This window comes from Mus caroli, unplaced genomic scaffold (genome assembly GCF_978045245.1).
Source record: "Mus caroli unplaced genomic scaffold, Mus_caroli_1 scaffold_7, whole genome shotgun sequence".
Taxonomy (NCBI): domain Eukaryota; kingdom Metazoa; phylum Chordata; class Mammalia; order Rodentia; family Muridae; genus Mus; species Mus caroli.
Genome location: NW_028227262.1, coordinates 142,374,704 through 142,392,134, shown reverse-complemented (window position 1 = coordinate 142,392,134; position 17,431 = coordinate 142,374,704). Strand labels below are relative to the sequence as shown.

The following is a 17,431-nucleotide window of genomic DNA, read 5'->3' as shown; positions in this document are numbered from 1 at the left end:
CACTTCTCACACACTAGAAGTGCCTCAATTAAACTTAGAAGTTAAAAGAACACTTTTGACCGGCATGGTAGTGTATGTCTATAATTCCATCGTTCAGAAGTCTGAGTAAGGAGGACCACAGGTTTGAAGCCAGTTTGGATTGCATAGTGAAAGTCTAAAGAAACACTTTTAAAAGTGAGTCAGGATAGCTCAGCAGGAGAATGCTTACTTAGAAAGTTCAAAGTCCTTGGTTCAGCCTTCAGCATTTCCAAAACAAAATTGTAATCTGGGGCAAGGGGACATGGAGGTTTCCAGTGTGACTTTCAGTTGGACCAAGTTTTGAGCCAGGACTCTGAAGAATCATGGATCCCTTGAGACTTTATTTTCCCCAAGAGTCTGAGAGCCTTGTTATGTGATCTGATGTGAGTGTTCTGTCTTGTTTGGATGCCTTCCCATCATCTCCCTACTGGGTTAAGCCCTTCCCTCCCATCTTTCAAGATCCAGTTCAAATTTCATTTCCTGCGTGAATCTTCTGTTCTTTGAGTCACCCTTAATTACTTATCTATTTATTTATTTTAACCATCCTTCATCTCATCTCATGATCTGTTTAGCATCATTCAAAATATTTGAAACTGTCACTTTCAGAGTCATATGTTGATGTCCATATCGGCATGCTGTGTGTGTGTGCCTGTGTGTGTTGCGTATGTGTATGTGTGTGTGTGTGTGCATGCACAAGCATGTGTTCTAGAATCATTAGTCTATGCACAGTTAAAAAGAGAAGAACAGCCTGTGTCTTTTTGGTCCTCTTACAACAGCTAAGCTTACTCATGTATGTTTGCCCAGCTTTTGCTCTCACATTGTCTGACTCTGTTTTCTTACCTTCAATGGGCATTTTTGAGAAAAATCCCTCCATCTAATTTTCCTCAGTCGGTTTTCTATCGTGTTCCACCCTCAGGAACTTTTAAAGTCATTTTTGGCTAATCACCTTTCCTGCGAAATTTTAACACTAAAGATAGATGATCTATTTTTGTGTGTGTGAAATAACTACAGAGTCATATAGAAAATGAGAGAGATTATTATCAATATTGTTCTGGCTCTTGGGAACCAAGTTTTGCCCTTTGGGACTGGAAGAGTAACATTCCCACTGAGAATATGTACTCTAACCCAAAGAGCAGCTGAACTTTTAACCCTCTGCAGCAAGGTAGTAGAGTAGAAGTTTAGGCTGTTTCCCAGGCATTCCAGAGCTTTCAAAGCACTGCACTAGGTAGGGTCTTCTTTCCCTGGCTCAGTACCTAACAATCTGGCTCTTCCTGCCTCTGTGATTACTGCCTTTGATACTAATCTGCACTCACAGGTAAGGACAGGGCCTGAAAATACTTTCAAGGTAGGCGTGAGTTTCTCTCAACCTCATAGTTGTTTGTTACTAAGTTATTTGCTTATTTGCAACCAGTAGGGGTTGGGTGGGTGGTGGGGTTGTAGAGAAATTTGCCATGTTGCTTCTTCTCCTAAGGTCCATTGATTGAGTGAGACAGAAAGGGAGGGGATGGGGCTTAGGATAGAAGACTGCAACAAGTGCATATGGTGTCATGTCTGAGCTAGAACAAAGGAGTCTGCTTCAGGTCCAATAACTTTGGCCAGGGCAGTCAGCTGGACCATACTTGATTTTCCTTGTCTGATAAATCTTTGGAGCAAACTCTCTGCTCATTTTCATATAGTAACCTTTACTTAACAGAATAGTTGTGCATGTAAGAACCAGTATATAGGATGCTGTTCATTGCTGCTTGCTCTTGGGAAGGAATGCCAGGCCCATGGGAAACTAAGGCAGGAACATTATCATGTGTTCCGGGCCAGCCTGAGCTAATCTAAAATAAGAGGACCAGTGTCTTTGACAATAAGTTCTGAATACTATGAATTTCTTTGTGATCAAGGCATATTTGTATCACAAGCTCCATTCTTACTGACTAGCTAAGCTTGGTTTCACATGCTTCTTTTTGCTTGTACGTGGTGAGCAGCTGGCACTGGTCCCAGGTTAAAGTGTGGGAGTATCCGGACAGAGTGGGTTTCCAAAACTCACGCCAGACACGTCATCATAGAGAACACGTCTCTCCTGGGACTCTTTGCCAGAGTTTTAATTGCCTTCCCCTTCTCTGAGATTCCCGTTTTAACCACATTACATTTTTGTTCAGGTTAAAATAGTCAACAATTTATTAATCTGATTTCTTTCATAAAATTAAACACAAAGTCAGCTTTACCCCCAAGTTACCAGCTATCAAGCACTTCTTCTGTTCTATCAAGTGTGATAGGATTTCTGCCAAATGTCTGATTTTCTATTATTTCCATATTTTTGCTTCAAATGGAAGTAACCACCTATGTTACAAATATCATTAATTGCATCACACAATTTAGGAAAACTTTACATAGCTTCTCTTTAAATGTTTTTTCAGTGTGCATTGATGTTCTACTATATGTATGCCTGTATGATAGTGTTAGATTCCCTGGAACTGGAGCTACAGGTAGTTGTGAGCTGTCATGTGGATTCTGGGAATTGAACCAAGGATCTCTGGAAGAGCACTGAGCAATCTCTCCAGTCCCGAAATATTTATTTATTTATTTATTTATTTATTTATTTATTTATTTAATTTGTATAAGTAATTTTGTCTGCATGTACATCTGCACACCAGAAGACAGCACCACACAGTTGTGAGCTGCTATGTGGGTGCTGGGAATTGAACTCACGACCTTTGGAAGAGCAGTGAGTGGTCTTAATCACTGAGCCATTTCTCCAGCCCTTTCTATAGCTTCTGATAGAAGTTTCTTTTGGATTGTGCTGAAGTATGCTTTGAATGTCTGAATAAGCCTGTCAAGTCTATTAGTATGGTTTTTAATGGAAAACATGTAACTTTCTTTGTGAATTAATACTCAAACTTTAAAAAGTGTTCATTCAGGAAATACTTTCTTATTCTTTGTAGTAGTGCAATCTTTTACGGTCACTGTGGAAACCAGTGTGACAAGCCACAGGGAGCTGGGAATAGATCTACCTTAAGTTCCAGCTATATCATATGTTGGCATATCCCCAAAGGATGCTTCACCTTACTTCAGGGACACTTGCCCAACTATGTTTATAGTTCACAGTAGCCAGAGGTTGGGAACAGTTTAGATGGCCATCAACTGATGAATTGATAATGAAAATGTGGCACATTTACACACTGGAATATTATTTAGCTGTTAAGAAAAATGAAATCATGACATTTGTAGATGATTGGATGGAACCAGAAAAATCATCCCAAATGAGGTAACTCAGACCTACAGAAACAAATATTCTATATTTTCTCTTATAGGTGGATATTAGTTTCTAATCCTTCAAAGTATGTACTATAATTCACATAACCGCAGAGTTTAGGTACCCAATTAAAAAAAAAAAACAAAACCAACAACAAAACAGGTAGGAGGAGAGGATCTTCCAAAAAAAGAGGAAATAAAACATTATGAACTTTATGGGAAAAAAAAGGGGGCTGGAGAGATGGCTCAGTGGTTAAGAGCACTGACTGCTCTTCCAGAGGTCCTGAGTTCAAATCCCAGCAACCACATGGTGGCTTACAACCATTCGTAATGGGATCTGATGCCCTCTTCTGGTGTGTTTGAAAGTATCTGCAGTGTCCTCATATAAATAAAACAAATCTTTAAAAAAAGATTTCAATAAAAAGTATACAATCCATAGTATCAGTCGGTAACATTTTTTAAAAATTTATTTATTTTTATTTATATGAGTACACTACAGCTGTCTTCAGACACACCAGAAGAGTGCATTGGATCCCATTACAGATGATTGTGGGTAAAAATTTTAAGTAAAAAAATCCACTCCCATGGTATCAGATTTTATTCTTCGGAATTAGTTTTTTAGCTTGTTTCTACAGAATACACGATATAGATAACTACATAATAAGTAGGTTAATCTGAGATTAATAAGTCTCTGATTTTTACTTCATGTCAAACAAAACCACCCTTTCATTTTTGTTCAGAGTGAGAAGTTCTTTAAAAGTCGCCTGTATTGTCTCAATGTTTCATTTGTCACTTACAAAAAGAAAGGTGAACCTGGTGTGGTTGTACATGCCTTTAATGCCAGCATTCTGGAGGCAGATCTCTCTGTATGTGAGGCTACCCTAGTCTAATACAGTGTCTGGGTCAGCTAGGGCTACAGAGTGAGAGTCTGTCTCAGGAAAGGAAAGGAGAGGGGGAGGGGGAGGGGGAGGGGGAGGGGAGGGGGAGGGGAGGGGGAGGGGAGGGGGAGGGAGAGGGGGAGACGGAGAAGAAGGAAGGAAAAAATTAAACCAATGTCTGCATACCTGAATATTCATAATACAGGGATATATATGATAGGAATACATTACAGTGTATGATATTTGCAAAGTATCTGGAGGGCATTTATCACAGCTCTTGATGTCTGTTTCTCACACATTCTTGGGACATGAACGTATGGGTATGAGCAGAAAGGTAAACTTCAATTCCTTGTTGCATGGGCACAGTTCAAAGCTTTATCAGCCCGAATCTGTCCTTTGTGGTGACTTAGGTGAGATGGAGAAAAAAGAAAGTTTTCTCTGACAAGGATGAGAGGAAGGAAGAGGGCATGTTCTTGTACAGCCCCTGCAATCTTGTTGTAGTCTTGTACAATCCAATGCAGGGCCTTGTGTTCTGCTGGCCGCACATACTGTCTGTGATCTTGAAGGTTTTTTTCTGTTATCTTTTGAGTCCTCTACATCCCACTGAATCTGTCTGCTGTGTTGAAAGCATGGCGTGAGACAGAGTCACTGATTTTGTTCTTTGGGGAAAATCACAGATGGGTCACCCCAAGATGCAGATACCTAGAAAATAATAATTGGGTGGCGATTCAGCAATATCTGTGCCTCAAAGTTCAGGAAATACATCCAACTCTGTCTAGGAGCATCAATAAACTTTTAAAAATTTAATTAAAAGCAAAACCAAAACCTATACCTGATGTACAGAAGTAAACAAAAAGGTCTACATGTTTTCTTGAGTTTAAGAAATAATTCATCTTTATTTTTTTATGTAGCTGTTTTCTCTGAATGTTAAGACTCAGGAAGCAAAATGAACCGAGGTTCAAGAAGCTAACAGAACTTGTAAGATTTAGGAAGCTCCTGAAACTTGCAGGATTCATAGACCCTTCTCCAGGGTTATTTAAACAGTAACAGTTGCTGAGGAAAGGAGATTGTGTCCAGCTGAGCTGCCAAGGCATGGGGAGAGCTGCAGAGATGGGGCTTTTGTGGTCATCACGCCCACTGGGGTGGGCTTTTCAGGGTGAGCTGCTTATAAGCACCCCCTCATCCACAATCCTATAAGCAAACCATAACAAACTCACTGGTTTCTTAAGCTAGATGATGGTGGAACATTTCTTTGATCTGTCATTGGTGCTGTCAATAGACTCTTGTCCACATTGCCCCAGGTCCATTTTTTTTTTTTTTTGGTTTTTTTTCGAGACAGGGTTTCTCTGTATAGTCCTGGCTGTCCTGGAACTTACTTTGTAGACCAGGCTGGCCTCGAACTCAGAAATCCGCCTGCCTCTGCCTCCCCAGTGCTGGGATTAAAGGCGTGCGCCACCACGCCCGGCTGCCCCAGGTCCATTTTGACTACCTTAATTCTCACTCTCTTTATACATACATATATAGACACTAATATAGGAAATTATTACATATAGCTAGTATCTGCATAACTAATAAGACTATATATATATATATATATATATATATATATATATATTTATGTTCTTTTAGCTCCTTAAAGGAGTTACAGTAAGAGGCCGAATCAGAAATGAAAATGCTTCTGTTATCTCAAGAAATCAGGATGAGAAAAAAACCCAGGGTTTGAAATTGTGGGTTTAAGCTGGGCTTGGTGGCAAACACTTTTAATCCAAGTACTAGAAAGGCAGAGGCAGGTAGATTTTGGAGTCTGAGGCCAGCTTGGCCTACATACTGAGTTTCAGGATAGCCAAGACTACCCAGAGAGACCCTGTCTTAGGAAGAAAAACCAAACCATGGGCTTATTTACTTTCTCTTAGTGTAGTGTGCAGCTGACTGCCTATCACTTTGAAGAGTATCTTAGAGGATGAAGAGTTTGGGCTCTCTTCCCAGCATGAGATTCCTGGGGATGGAACTCAGGTCTTCAGGTTTGATGAGAAGCACCTTTATCTGCTGAGCCACCTAAAAGTCTTTATCTTCCAGGATGTGATGGTTAATATGGGCTGCCCACTTGACAGGATCTAGAATCGTCCAGGAGCCAAGCCTCAAGATGGCTGAGAGAGCTTATAGACTACGTTAATTGGGGGAAAAAGACCCATGGGGGGTGCCTCTGGATCTTGAGGACGGGTGCAGTGTGGCCAGCCTCTGTGTATTCCCAGGCCTGCCCCAGCGCAGTGGACTGTGTTTCCTGGACCTCTAAGCCAAAATAAATCGTGCACTTTTCCCTGCCAATTGTTTCTGTCAGAGCGTTCTATCAGGGCGGTGGGGAGAGTAACCAATATGGGAGAGTAGTGGGGGAAGAATTTCGGCTTAATAACATTTAGTTACTAGAGAAGATGGCTTTTAAATATTTTATAAGGTATGTTATACAGTGTTTATTTACAAAGAGTACATACTGTGCTACTTAAGAGCTTTTATTAAGTACCCAAACACGGCATTACAGGTTGTTACGTTCAGACCATAGTCTATAGTCTAAACATATAAAATAATTGAAATATTTAAAATATCTTTAATGGTGTGGTAATTAGGACTGTGTAAACACATAATAAAATGTGACTTGGGTTTTCAGGGTATCCGTTGTAGTAAAAGCTACATTATGAGACAGTCCCACAGAGGACTCAGGAATTCTACTGTAGCCATGAACCTGGGACACATGCAACTAAACCAAGTGCCCCAAGTCAGAGCTGAACATATGGAATGTTTCCAGAAATCATTCGCAAAGGGCCTACTTCACAGTGGCAACACGGCCAAGAATACTGCTTAAAAAGCAAGAGCTCATTTCATACAGCCACAGAGAACACAGCGCTTAAAAGAGGGTGCTTCTGTGACAAAAGTCAGGCTGGCCCTGGTGGGGCAAGCCTGTAATCTCTGCCACACACATCACAGGTTCAAGGCCTGCCTGTGCTCCAGAGCAGTTCAAGGGCAATCTCAGTCACTTAGTGAGACACTGGCTCCAGACAAAAATCACAAAGAGGCAGAGGAGATTGTTCCGTGGTGCAGTCCTTCATAGCACGTCTAAGGCCTGAGGTCAGTCTCTAGCACCAGGAGATAAGGGGACAATTGGAACATGCTAGTTTTAGACATCGTCACAAGCCCTCAAGAAGAGTGTCTTGAATTTGCCTTTTAGGAAGAATATGGATGTGTGTGTGGTGGCAGAGAGCAGGGGTGACAAGCATTTTGGCAGCAAGTATAATAAATTTACATTTTTCCCCCTTTTGATTTGAAGATTCTTTAAGCTCTCTGAATACTATACTTCTAAACTTGAGGTAGCCTAGCAACAGTGACATCTAGTGGTCGTGCATACTGCATTCCCTCTCCTTTGAAGAGTCGAAGGGTCCCTTCAGAAAGAGTCCTATTAGAATTAAGTGTTTAAAGGTGACACTACAAATATCCACCTTAAAATGGTTCCCCAGGATCTCCAGTGTGCTCCAAAGCCGTGTGGCCTGGGACTCAGATGTTTAGTCTGAGTATCTCTTTGACTTTTCTAAAAGTCGCCTTGTAGGATAACCCAAAGAGGATAATTGGGCTCACATTTAAAAGTGCAAGTCTGACAGCCCAGCAGGATTTGTGAAGAGTAGAAAGCTCTCAGCTGCTTCAAAGCCGCTTTTGCCTTGTCCAGCCCCGCCCCCACGATCAGCACACAGAAGGCTACCACCAGGCTGATCTCCCCAAAGAGGAACTTGCAACCATCTCTCAGCAGCTCCGAGACACCTCACCACACTAAGTTCCCTCATGCTTGTCTGGCTTTCAAGCCACCCTCAACTCATTTCTCTACTCCAGCCAAGTCTGTTTGCCCAGTGCCCTCTGGAACTCTCACCATTTCTCCACTCCTGGCTGTGTCCCCCTTCTCTTTTTTAACGCCCGTCTTCAAAGCGTGTTTTATCTTCATCTAGTCTATGGAGCTGTATCTTACTCCCCAGCTCTGTTGATTCACAACTGGCATAACAAACGAAGCATTAAGCCGCTTTACTGATGTCTCATGCTGGTCTCGTCTACTAGTGACTAAAAACTGCAAAGTCAGAGATTGCTTTCAGTATTTTCATAAATACTGACAGTACAAACATGGAAAACATAATCTCTTCTAGGCAATCCTTAATTTGTTCTCAGGTTTCAGCAGAAAGGCTTACCTCTCTTTGTTTGACTAGCTTATGGACGATAGTTTTTGGTAACTGCTCCTATAATTTAAACTGAAGTGAAAAGCCATATATCAGCTTGAGGTGTACACGTTTATTCCTAAGAGATTCTGCAGGCGTTACAAGACATCCTTTATAAACACTGGGTGCTCTGTTCCAGGGTAAGTGACATGGAACAACGTGGAATTCTTCTTCCAGACCTGGAAAGCTTACTTCACCGTCTTTAGGAAGTTCATCCACTCTGAAAATGTTACCTCTTTGACTCAATTCTGTTTGCTATTGTTTGACAGTTCACCATTTTTTAAATACCCGTTGTGTACTAGCATGTCGGTTCTGTGAGAAATGCCAAATTAAATTGTTCTAAATGCTAAATTAGCATTCCTAATTTTCTTTTTAATGAAAGGAACTTCTGCGAAAGAACTTTGGTAAGTAATGTATAGATCATTCCATACGCAGGAGACTCAGACCAGGTTAAGGCCATATCGGTTAGGATTCAACCGGAGGAGGGTTGAATTCTTTGCTGGGCACTGCATTTTGAAAGAGACAGACAAATTGGAGAGAGTTCAGAGGGGAAGAACGAAATGATCAAAGGTTTGGAAAATCAGCCCCGTGAGGGAAGGTTACGAAAATCAGGCCTGCTCCGCCTAGAGAAGAGAGGGCTGGAAGGAACCGTAATAAGTCTCCGAAACACATAAAAGGATGCTTGCAGGAGGAAAGGGCCAATTATCCTCATTAGTCAACAAGGACAGGACCAGGAGTAATGGGACTTAAGCTTCAGCAAAGGAAGATGAAAAAAGATTAAATATTATAAAAACCTTCGTTTCAGGCACGGCCTAATGCCTCTTCTCAGTTAGGGATAAAGAAATCAGCTGCCATGATGGCAACCGAACATGAAAAAACTGGCAGAGAAAACCCTGGCAACACAGTAATTCTCAAGGAAGGAAATAATGGCAGAAATGTGTGTGCTTCTTCACCTCTAGCATAATTCTCACCCCTCCAGTCCAATAAGGTAGTTACTGTCACCAAGGGCCATTCAAAACCATACAGACGCATACACAGAACCGCAGAGATGCACTAATCAGCGGCATTAGTTTTAAGATTTTTTGGGGGGGGGCAGGTGTGTATGTGTGTGTGTGTGGCAAAATATTGCCTGTTTTTCTCCTGTGCTGAATGTGTGTGTGTGTATATATATATATATATATATATATATATATGTATATATATATATTGAATATATATATATTCTATGTATTTATATATTCAATATATATATATATTCAAGACAGGGTTTCTTTGTGTAGCCTTGGCTGTCCTGAAAATCATTCTGTAGACCAGACTGGCCTCAAACTCAGAGATCTGTCTGCTTCTGTGTCCTCAGTGCTGGGATTAAAGGTGTGAGCCATCACTGCCCATCTGAAATATTGCTGACATGACAAAACTGCAGCATTGTAAACTGGCAGAGCTGTGGTTCTCTGCAGAAGTCCAATATACGATCAATATAGTCAACACTGCAAAATGGAGAAGGGAGGAGTTTGTGAGCCCCACCCAAGCTGAGGCGGTATTGACAGTTGATGGCTGCTGAGAGAGAATCAGTTGTTTTTTTTTTTAAAGACATTGCCAATACTCCAGGTGATGGCCTCACATCCATGAGTGATGGGCAGCACAGACTGGACTCAGTGATTATGAAACAAGAGCAACAAAGGAGGTGCAGTTGAGAGAGGGTGGGAGATGGATCGTAAGAATTAGGGAGATGAGTGGGAAGTGAATCTGATCAACATGCATTATAGGTGCGTGAATCTCATAGTCATGTAATATATGTGTGTCTGCATTCTCAAAAGTTAACAAAAATATTTTCTTAGAAATTATAACTATTTGTCACTTAGAGAGATGGCTCAGTGCTTAAGAGCACTTGCTGCTCTTGCAGAGGATCTGAGTTGTTTCCAGCACCCATGTGGTGACTAACAACCACCCGTAACTCCAGTTTTAGGTAATCTGATGCCCTCTTCTGGCCTCTGTAGGACACACATAGACATACATCTAGGCAAAACACCCACACACATATAAAACAAAAGTAAATACATTTAAAAAGAAAAATTATAACTATTTGAGGCAATGAATATGTCAAATATCATGACTTGATGATTTCCCATCACACATACGTATTGAAACATTAGATACTCTCCTATAAGTACATGCAATTATTACATGACAGTGGGGATAAAACCTATAAAATTAATTTAAAAGTTGAGTTCTTCAGCAGAAATATTCACATAGCTGAGTCTTGAGTGGATAAAACCATAAAGATTTGTTTGACAAATACCTAAATACCTCTCTAGGAATGAGGAGCCTTTATCAGATTTAATTTGATGATGAACTCAATCTAATCTATAATGCTAGAAGGAAAAGCTTAATTGATCTTAATTTTTAAAGAGAATATTTCACAAAAAAACAGGCATCAGGAATTTGAAGATAGTTTGTAAAGTGATTGCCACAGGAATGAATATAGTTTTTGTTTGTTTGTTTTTAGACTTTGTTACGTAGTCCAGATTAATATTCCAGAAAGAAAAACCTCTGGTTGGCGTAGCTTGAACTGTACACTCATCTTATGAGTTTAAATCCTGCTAAAGGTATTTCTAACGGGTGAGGCATAACCATAAGAAGGAGTGGTTACCAGGCGCTTATAGGCAAACCCAAACAGATGCTCTCAAAATAGATGCTCTCAGAGAATCGTTTTATTGCAAAGATACAAAGTGCCACATAAGTAGATTCTTGAGCTTGACAGTTTAATTACAACTTGTGAACACTGTACTGTGGCCTTCATGGCTCTCTCCATCTATCAGAGATTAATTCTAGAGTCCTCACTAATATGATGAAGAGAGATGAACCAGCCAAAGGAACACTTTCATCTCAGACAATAATTTGTTACAATGTGGCTATGAATCACCTTTACAACGTGGTGTGGGAAATGCCTGTTTTCATCTGTGGTCACCTGGAGCGTGACCTTGAAGGTTGTCCTTGGTACCCAGGCCCTTCTTCTCTTTCTGCTTCCTGCCCACACGAGATGAAGAAGCTGCTTTGCTGCATGTCCACACTATCACCATGTTCTACTCAAGTGCATGGGCCCAAGTGAGCAGGAGCTAGCCCCCAACCCTGGAAGCCAAGTGTGACCTAAATCCTTTGGCTCTTGTTTCTGTCGCGTATTTGATCACATTACTGATAAAAATAATGTTCATGGAACAAGACTTATCTTATACAACCAGAAGAAGGAGAATAAATCTGTTAAAATGATAAAATAATTTTACTTAAGAGATTGAGTTGGGTATTAGAGCACTGCTTTTTCATGATTTGGAGGACCTAGTGTGAGCACCGAGCATGCAGTGAAGTGGAAATCAGTGAGGATACACATACAGTTGGCAGCATTCAAGTTACATGGTCCTGCCATTTTAGGTTAACCTAGTGAAAAGAAATACATAGGTTAAATAGGAAGTTTACAACTCAGATTTCTATGATTTTTTTTTTTTTTTACACTGTAAGTTATTCCAGAGGCCATACTCTGGATACCTGTAGTAAGGACTATTATTGCTTATTTTTAAAATCATCATAACTTGTTACCACACAAAACCCAGTCCTACTCATCTCCCCTCCCCTCACACCCTCCCTCCACCTTTGCAACCTGCCCCCAAACAGAGAAAAACAATCTCATTGTGGAAGCTGTGGTGTGTCAGTGTGTACTGCAGTATACCCTTCTGCTCATGTGCCTTCGCTTGCAAATGCTCAGAACAATGAGACATTAATCTGGTGCAAGGCCTTTGACTTCTGCTGCTCTGTTAATACTGGAACCTCATTGAGACTCCTCTTGGGTGTCCTGTTGCTGTCCTGTGTCATGGAGATCCTGCTGTAGAACCAGCCCCTTCCTGCACTCCAGCCGTTCATTGATGAAGTAGTTATTGGAGTGAGCCGATTCAAAGGACGGGATCTGGCCTGAGAGGTTTCTGAGCTGGTCAACTTGCTGGCTTTCCTGCTTTCACACCTTGGGGCCTGGAAACACCTTATCCAGGGCCAACTGTACTAACCAAACAAATCTTAATCTAAGTAACATTATTATCCCAATCTGAGAGCATAAAAGGAAGACCTATACACACTCATAATTAACTGAGATGGAAGAAAACATCCTTTCTTGTGTTGGTTCTTAACTAGTATTTATAGGTTTTCAAGGCATCTATCTCCAGGTACCAAGCTACCTTAAGAATCAGAGAACATGTGTTTATCTGTCAGCCGGCTCCAGGCTGTGAGAGTATTCATGTTGGAGTAGGGGTGACATCTATAATGTGTTTTGAATAAGGAAGTGGACAGCAGTCAAGTCAGGACCTTTTCAAAACCTGCCTGGAAACTCTGCTCCTTTTACATGTCTTTTGTCATAATTTGCTCATTTTGACAGCTGTGAGGATGATGACAATTTTCAAAAAAAAAAAGTGTTTGTTAGGGAATAAACCAATCACAGTTTCTTCTTGTCACATATACCACGGAAAGGTCCTACAATGGCAACACAACAGATGGCAGAAGCAGTGGCTCTCCTACTCAAAACTCGGGCTTCTTAGCATGTGTTTAATTAACCATGGCTGTGTTCACAAATTCTGAACTGATGTTTTATAGAGCTAAATTCTTTTAACAGAAAAACTTACTCATTTTATTTGCACAATTGGTTTTTCCAACCAAATCTTTCCAGAGCTATAATAATTTCCAGGACTCAGGCAAACACAGGGAAATGGACTGACTGCAGAGTCTTTCAAGTTGGGATGTGGGTTCAGGTCTGGGTGCTCACAGCCCATACAAGTGCTTCCAGTGGCATTTACAGCTTGCCTGATTCCTTGCCATTGGAATGCACCCCAGAGAAGTCCATCTGCTGAAGCTGAGATCTTCACTAGAGAAACTTAGTCGGTTACACTGGAGGAAATAAGATGTTGTTTGGCTCTGCTGCTGATAGTATGTGTAGTATGTGTGTGTGTGTGTGTGTGTGTGTGTGTGTGATTTTGAACAAACTATTTGGTTTCTTTGTGTATGTTTCTCTCTACACCCAATGATTTTTTTCTCCAGTATTGGGAGGAGTAGCTGAATATAAATAAATACTCAGATCCATTTCAGGACAAACATAAGTAACACATCACCAATTGATGCTCCATGATTCTCCTCCATCTCTCTGTGACCAGAATGTAACTGGGAAAGTGATAACCAGAAAGCCCAAGAGCTAAGATGTAATCTCACATAGCATAGTCACTCGTTTACACTTTCAGAGACATCTTTTATTGTATACCTGCTTGCATTGTGGAACCTTGAGATGTCAATATTTAATTTAATCAACTTTCATGATTTACACCAGTCTGAATCCTGCAAGCTTTACATAAAAAGCTTCTGAAAAGAAATAAATTCTATTATTGTGTTTTACAAAGGTTTTTTGTTTGTTGGTTTGTTTTCTATTTGATTCCAGACAGGTTTACTCATGGAAAAAGATAATAATGGCAGATGTGTCAAGGTAAATTTTGTTGGAATATTCATTAGGGATATTCCTTGATATTCATAAATGACTATTCATGACACATATCTTTTCTAATATTGGTATTCAACATATACCCGGTGCTAGCAGTGTTAGAGGAAGCCTGCCTGTTTTGTGTATGAAGCTAGGTAATTGATAACCTATCCCTATAAGCACACTGTGCCATGTGAAAATGGCTATTGGAGCATATATGACCAGTTAAAGCCATGAAGATGCACAGAAGTATGTACTTTGCTCCTGATCTCCCATGTGTCATGCAGGAATTGTATTGGCAGCGATGTTTGTTGTCCCAGATATTACTGGTGCAAGGTCCCCTTTATTATCACCCATGACTGATTCAACAGTATATAAATGCTATTTGATTTGGGCATTTGTAGAACAACAGCTGTTTCTGCAAACATTGTTGTGCTGATAGCATGTAAGCCCACAGTTTATGCTGTCCACATTGCTATCAATGCTTATGCTTCTTTTTAAAATAAAAAATTATTTATTTTTATTTTTTGTATGTGTGCACTTTGCCTGCATTTAAATTGTTGTGCCACATGTGTGCCTGGAACTTTAATAGGCCAGAAGACAGTGTCAGTCAGACACCCTGGACTTGAAACTAAAGACATTTGTGAGCTACCATGTAGTGAATGGATACCAGGTCCTCTGTAAGAGTAGCAAGTGAGTGATTTGTCTAGCTCCTACTTACTTATTCTTATAAAGAGACATAAAAAATGCAGTCTTCTAAATGATATGAAAATGCCTAATAAATATATGGATTTTTTTCATTTGTTTGTTTTGATGCACTTAGAGATTGGACTCAATGTAGAACGTAGAACGTAGGCATATGCTATACCACTGATATAGACTCTAAGGCCCAAGGAAGCATGTGTGTGTGCGTGTGCACAGTCAGAGGACAAACTGCAGGGGCAGTTATCTCCTTCCACCTTTTGGGTCCTGGCGATTAAGTTGAGCTCAGCAGGCTTGGAGGCAAGTACCTTTTATCCACAAGCCATCTTTCTGGCCACCAGGAAACTTCTTCAGGGCACAACTCTATTTTTTCTTTGTGGGGCTGACTACATATCATTTTAGAACTCACTGCAAGATGAGAATGTAGGAGCCAATACCTAAAATCATGCAGAAAATGCTGCTGAGGGGGCACATGCGCTTCTGTGCCTTCTCCCATGGTCTCCCTCTCTCCTTGGCTGTGCATGGTGCTTCATTTGCTATTGAATGCCACTCTGAGATGCAGAAAAATAAGCCTTAAGTGTTTTCCATATCTTCCTGTTCATTTGTATACTGTGCTGTGTTAGTTGTAAATGCCAACATTAGTGTACACCATAATCAATTTCCTGCCTCTAGAGGGCCAAAAGCAACAGACACAAGTCTTCCTAAGATGCTAGCTACCAGGAATGGAAGAGGGGCACTTGGGCATGGGTGCTGAGCCTCAAGCTACACAGAGGCTTATGTACTTGCGCTTTTTGGTTGCCTAGTTGTGTTCCTTCTACCAAGCAGAACTTTTAAAACTCAGCAGGGGAGTGGAGTCTAGAGAAACTGTGGGGTGGGGGAGGGGGTGTTGCCTTAACCCACAGGAAAGGAGTGAGTCCATAAGATCTTTCAACCTCATAGCTGGGATGTGATCACAATCTGGGTGAGGGAAGGGAAGAGACTTGCCCTAGTCTAGCTCAATCCAGCATCATGTGACCAACCAATATGCCAAGATGTGGTCAGCCCCAGGCTTGGGGTTGTCCCCATGTCCCATCCAGAAAGACCTCAAAGTAAAGATGTCTAATCTGTACCCCCTCCACGTTGCACCTAGGTTTCTTCTGGCACAAGGAAAATGGTCTGAATGGGACAGAAGATGAAGAGATGGCTTGAGTGTGGGAGACACATAGTAGGGAGCCAGTCCTCTTGAGATTGGGGGAAGCAGAATGACATGGGAGCTGAGGTCCTGAAATCCCTTCACTGTCCCACTCAACCTCACTCATGACACCCCAAATTAAGATGATATTGTAAGAATTTCAAGAGAGAAACCCCAAAGCATTGAACTCCAAATATTGGGTTTCTGTGAACTGTACTGGTTTTAATGTTTGGAGGGGTGCGGTGGCAACTGGCTTAGCTTGACTTGCTGTTCTCTCTCGGAATATGTATGCTTCTACTCTTGGTTACATTTATTTCTCTCTGAATGTTTATAAAGTTCAAATGTCCTATGTCTTGGGCAGAAGAGAAGCCTTAGTAAAGGACCTAAATTTCCTCCTTAGAGCTCAAGATTATGGAAAGCTGAGTGTGGTGGAATTTGCTTATAATCCCACCACAGGGGAAAACAGAAAGAGGCTGATCTCTAGGGCTGTGGACCTGCCAGTTTAGTACACTCAGTAAGTTCCAGGCACATTAGAGACTGCAGCCTTCTTCTTTTTCCTTTTCCTTTTCTTCTTCCTCTTCCTCCTCTTCCTCTTCCTCCTCCTTCTCTTCCTCTTTAGTTTTTAGGGGAGAGTGCGAACGCAGTCCCCCACTACCACAAATCATGCAGTCAAGTTTCCCGCATTTGGGGAAATCACAGAGGTCAGCACATCCAGAGTGCAATGGATAAGCCTTGTACTGGGAAAACCACCTTTGTGATCATGGTATCTCCCCTGCCAGGTAAGTGTGAGACTGTGTATTCAAAACAAGGTTCAGATGACTCAACTAGTAAAGGCACTTGCTGACAAGCTTGACGACCTGAGTCCAATCCCCATGACCCACATGGTGAAAGGAAAGAACCAACTCCCGGAGGGATTCTTTGATTTCCACAGGCCCATGGTGGCATGAGTACACACTTGCACATGTGTGTACATGCACACACACACACAAACATTCACACAATGTTACACACTCTTTCACATATATATACATTCACATACACACTCACAAACACTCTCGTACACACATGTGTATATATGTGTGTATGTATATAGATATGTATATATGTGTATATGTATACATGATATATGTATATGCATATGTGTATATATGTGATATATATGTATGTATATACACACACTTCTGTCTGTCTGTCTATCTCTCTATTTCTATCTATGAAATTTAAAAGAACTTTTAAAAAGGCATATGGCTCCAGAGGAATGACACCAGAGGTTCACCTCTGGACTTCATACATATGTACACACACATGCACACTAATATTCACAAACATGTGCACCAGCACATACACACTGAGACTGCTTTATTTAACAAATTTCATACTTATTAAAAAGCATTATCAAAATAAAACCAATTATTTTCCAGGTAGTTCTTTGTCATCAATATGATACTAATATTACTTATATGCAGGCTCTGTCTCCCAAGATAATTTGTTAAATCATAAAGAAGTTCCATTACTATATTTCAGTTACCAACAACACAATGTTAGGTAATGAAGGAGAAAAATCAGTCATCAAGGGCAGAGACCCTGACATTTCTTTTTCATGCCCCCTCCCGTCTAGGTGCCTAAATAGTGATTTGGATCTTCTATTTATGATGACAAGAACATAGCACAA

At 40.8% G+C, this 17,431-nt stretch overlaps 1 non-coding gene across 1 annotated transcript; it reads right to left on the bottom strand.

The window, feature by feature from the left end:
- Positions 1-16,382: 16,382 nt before the first annotated feature.
- LOC115031414 (U1 spliceosomal RNA) lies at positions 16,383-16,546 on the bottom strand. Its single transcript, XR_003837052.1, has one exon. It is a non-coding gene; the product is annotated as a U1 spliceosomal RNA (small nuclear RNA).
- Between the last annotated feature and the right edge of the window lie 885 nt (positions 16,547-17,431).